This window comes from Tupaia chinensis, unplaced genomic scaffold (genome assembly GCF_000334495.1).
Source record: "Tupaia chinensis unplaced genomic scaffold, TupChi_1.0 Scaffold000115_1, whole genome shotgun sequence".
Classification (NCBI taxonomy): Eukaryota; Metazoa; Chordata; class Mammalia; order Scandentia; family Tupaiidae; genus Tupaia; species Tupaia belangeri.
Genome location: NW_006159579.1, coordinates 1,625,770 through 1,630,510, shown reverse-complemented (window position 1 = coordinate 1,630,510; position 4,741 = coordinate 1,625,770). Strand labels below are relative to the sequence as shown.

Below are 4,741 nucleotides of genomic sequence, written 5' to 3'. Positions count from 1 at the left end.
GCCAGACAGAGAGAGACATAGAGACAGAAAGCGAGAAATCACCCCCCAGGGGGGATGGGCACGCCGCAATCCCTTCTCCTCCATTCTCCTCTCGGGATCTTGGGCACGCATGCACACCTGCCCGGCATGAGTTTTAAGCCACTGGGTCCAGGACACGAACCGCAGTCGAGTACGTGGGAGTCCAGTGACATAGCCATTAGGCTAACTGCTGGTTCCCATGCTCTATCCTCTTGAGAGTGGTTTTCTTAGGACACTTCCTCACATATGCTTAAAATGAAAAGTATTTGGTAATAAACCCATAACCTGCTAGAATGATTCATTCTCTGGGAGGCTTTGCAGTCCCTGGGATGGTTGTTGGATGACTACCTGAGCAACTCTCACTGTTGCCCCCTAGCATCTCAGCTTTCTCTGCATTTTCCCCCTCAGTAGGGGGACAAGGGAAACTGAGTCACCAGAGTCTCCAAATCAGGCTTTCACCCAGCCTATCTCCTCCATGTTCTCCTCCCCTTACCATGTATATTGGATTCCTAGGACTACTGTAATGAAGAACCCTAGATTTGGTGGCTTAAGACAACAGAAATGGGAAGCCAGCAGACGGTATAGTGGTTATGGTGCTGGACTTCAAAGTAGTTGACTGAGGTTCAAGTCTTGGACCTGGTGGCTTGAAATATGCTGTGTGCATGCATGCCCAAAATCCCAAGAGAGAAGAATGGAGAAGGGATTGTGGTATGACCATCCCCGCTGGGAGCTCATTTTTCACTTTTCCTGTTTCTGTTTCTTCAGTGCATGCAAAAATCTTTTAAAAACAAACAAACAGGGACTGGCAAGTGGCATGGTGGTTGAGGTGCTGGACACTCCCACATGGCTGACCACGGTTTGATTCCCAGACTTGGTGGCTTGCTTTCTCACTTTCCCTCTCTCTCTCTCTAGTCAAATTAAAATAAAAATGAATCAATAAAATTAAATAATTCTTAAAACAAACAAACAAAACTCCCCAGAAATATATTCTCTCAAAATTTTGCATGCCAGAGACTGAATGGTGGCATAATAGTAACTAGATGTTCTGCGAAGGTCCTGGTTTTGCACCTAGAGACCTCCCTAAACAAGCCAGGCACATGCCCATGACCTGGAGCTGGCTGAGACTAGAAGATGATTGTGATGTAAGGAATCCTATATTTGGGACCAGCAGTTAGTGTAATGGCTATGTCACTGGACTCCCACATAGTCGACAGTGGTTCGAGTCCCAGACCCAGTGGCTTAAACTCATGCCATGCGTGTGTGCGTGCATGCCCAAGATCCCGAGAGGAAAATGGAGGAGAAGGGATTGTGGCATGGTCATCCCCTCTGGGGGGTGATTTCTCTTTTTCTATCTCTCTGTCTCTCTCTGTCTGTCTGGCGAGCGCACGCGCCCTATAGCAAAAACCTCTCTAGAAAAAGAAAAGAAAAAGAAAAAAAAAGAAAACCTATATTGGAGGGGCCAGCAGGTGGCATTGCGGTTAAGAGCACTGAACTCCCACATGGCCGACTGTGGTTCGAGTCACGAACCTGGCAGCTTGCCTTCTCACTTTCCGTCTCTCTCTCACTCTGTCCCTCTTTGGTCAAATTTAAATAAATAAATAAAATAAAGTTAAATAAAATAATTCTTTAAAACAAAAAACAAACGGCTCTCTCCTCCAGTATCCCAAGATGCCAAAGGGAAAGAAGGCCAAGGGCAAGAAGGTGGCTCCGTCCCCTGCTGTGGTGAAGAAGCAGGAGGCTAAGAAGGTGGTCAATCTCCTGTTTGAGAAAAAGCCTAAGAATTTTGGCATAGGACAGGACATTCAGCCCAAGAGGGACCTCACCTGCTTTGTCAAATGACCTCGCTACATCTGGCTGCAGTGTCAGAGGGCCATCCTCTACAAGCGGCTGAAAGTGCCTCCTGCCGTTAACAAGTTCACCCAGGCCCTGGACCGCCAGACAGCTACTCAGCTGCTCAAGCTGGCCCACAAGTATAGGCCTGAGACAAAGCAGGAGAAGCAGCAGCGGCTGCTGGCCTGGGCTGAGAGGAAGGCCACCGGCAAAGGGGATGTCCCCATTAAGAGGCTGCCGGTCCTCCAGGTAGGGGTCAACACTGTCACTACCTTGGTGGAGAACAAGAAGGCCCAGCTGGTGGTGATTGCACACGATGTGGACCCGATCGAGCTGGTTGTCTTCCTGCCTGCCCTGTGTCAGAAGATGGGGGTTCCCTACTGTATTATCAAAGGGGAAGACCAGGTTGGGACGCCTGATCCACAGGAAAACCTGTACCACTGTCGCCTTCACACAGGTTAACTCGGAGGACAAAGGTGCCCTGGCTAAGCTGGTGGAAGCCATCAGGACCAATTACAATGACAGATACGATGAGATCCGCCGCCACTGGGGAGGAAACATCCTGGACCCGAAATCTGTGGCTCGCATCGCTAAGCTGGAAAAGGCAAAGGCTAAAGAGCTCGCCACCAAACTGGATTAAGTGTATGCTATTGAGTTTTCTGTACATACAAGTACTAAAACGCTCTCCTTCAAAACAAAAACAAAAGAACAGAAAAACTCTATTGGAGTCTTTTGTTCATGGATAAAAGAAACAAAGAAGGCTAGAAGTCTGAAATTAGTCTGAACAGGGTTGGCTTCTCCAGAAGATTCTCTCTCTCTCTCTCTTTTTAAAGAGTCACAATTCCTTCTCTTCTCGGGATCTTGGGCACACACGCACACACGTGAGATTTAAGCTGCCAGGTCCAGGCCTCAAATCCTAATCAACTACAGGGGAGCCCAGCAACCTAACCATTAAACCATCTGCTGGTCCCCTCCTGGAGAGTCTCAAGGAGAATCTATCCCATGCTTCTCTTCTAGTTTTAGGTGACAGCTGGCAATTCTTGACATTCCCTCGTTTGTAGACATAGGACCCATCTGCCTCTGTTTTCATGTGGTTTTTGTGTCTGTCTTCTCCCCTTCCCTTCTCTCTCTCTCTTTTTTTTAAGAGATTTTTTCTATAGGGCATGTGCACTTGGAGGGACAGAAAAATAGAAAAGGAGAAGTCACCCCCTCCCCCAGGAGGAATGGCCACGCTGCAATCCCTTCTCCTCCATTCTCCTCTCAGGATTTTAGGCACACATGCACACCCACCCAGCATGAGTTTTAAGCGGCTGGTTCCAGAACTTGAATGCAATCCACTATGTGGGAGTCCAGCAATGTAACCATTATGCCATCTGCTGATCCCACCCTACCCTTCCCTTATAAGGACATTTGACATTGGATGTAGGGGCCACCCTAATCCAGAATAATCTCATTATGAGATCTTTAACTTAACTGTGTCTACAAAGATGGTTTTTCTAAAAAAAATTCATGTTCACAGATTCCAGATGGATGCACCTTTTTGTGGTAGGATGGGGGGAGAGGGTGCACCATGTAACTCAGTGCAACCTTTGCCTATATTTCTAGAATAAGGTCTAGGAACCATTATTTTTTAAAAGAATTATTTATTTTATTCCTTTGTTATTATTTTTTAATTTGAACAGAGAGAGAGAAAGAGAGAAAGGAAAAAGGAGAAATTGGGGGTCTTTGAAAAGCTCATGGAAATGAGTATTATTATTATTTTTTGGAGAAGATTTCACTATAGGGTGCGTGTACTCACCAGAAAGACAGAGAGAGACAGAGGGACAGAAAGCAAGAAATCACCCCCCAGGGGGCATGACCACACCACAATCCCTTCTCCTCCATTCTCCTCTGGGGATCTTGGGCACTCACGCACACACACCCAGCATGAGTTTAAGCCACCGGGTCTGGGACTCGAACCGCAGTTAACTACATGGGAGTCCAGTGACATAGCCATACACTAACTGCTGGTCCTGGAAATTAGTATTATTAAAACCGTAGGGGCTAGCAGGTAGTGCTGGACTCCCACATGGCCAACTGGGATTTGAGTCCAGACCCAGCAGCTTGAAAATCATGTTGGACATGTGTGTGTGCATGCCCAAAATCCCAGGAGGAGAATGGAGGAGAAGGGATTATGATATGACCATCTCCTTTGGTGAGTGATTTCTCACTTTCTCTCTCCTCTCTGGCCAGTGCACACGCCCTATGGCAAAAAAAAACTTAAATTTAAAAAAGGTATGTGGGGGCCAGCAGGTGGTGTGGTGAATGGGGTGCTGGACCCCCACACAGCCGACCACAGTTTGAGTCTCAGACCTGGCAGCTTTCTTTCTCACTTTCTCTCTCTCTCTTTCTCTGGTGAGTGCATATGCCCTGTAGCAAATTAAAATATTGGGTCATAGGAAAAGTCATGATGTATTTTTGTGTTTATGCAAAAATGTGTCATAACTTTCCTGATGGCCTAGTAATAATAATGGGGCCAGCAGGTGGCGCAGTGCCCATCATGATTCAAGTCCCAGACCCAGTAACTTGAAAATCACGCAGAGCAGAGCCGGCAGATGGCATGGTAGTTAAAGATGCTGGCTTACCAAATAGCTGATGGCAGATCAAGTCCTGGACCTAGTGACCTGCTTTCTTGCTTTCCCTTTCTCTCTTCCTGTCTTTCTCTGATTTAAAAAAAAAAAAAAAAAACGGAATTAAATAAACAATTTGTATTTAAAAAGATCACTTAAAAAAAAAAAAGGAATGAAAAAATCATGCAGGCCGCTGGGGCCAGCAGGTGGTATGGTGGTTAAGGTGCTGGACTCCCACAAGGTCAACTGTGTTTTCTTTTTTTTTTTTTTTTTTTTTGGTGAAC

General features: G+C 46.4%; 1 protein-coding gene and 1 pseudogene across 2 annotated transcripts in view; one reads left to right on the top strand and one right to left on the bottom strand.

The window, feature by feature from the left end:
* The window catches only part of ITCH (itchy E3 ubiquitin protein ligase), a 196,019-nt gene that overhangs the window by 184,767 nt on the left and 6,511 nt on the right, over window positions 1–4,741 (bottom strand). The gene's annotated exons all lie outside the window — the stretch shown is intronic.
* Window positions 1,666–2,556, top strand: LOC102491665 (60S ribosomal protein L7a pseudogene; annotated as a pseudogene).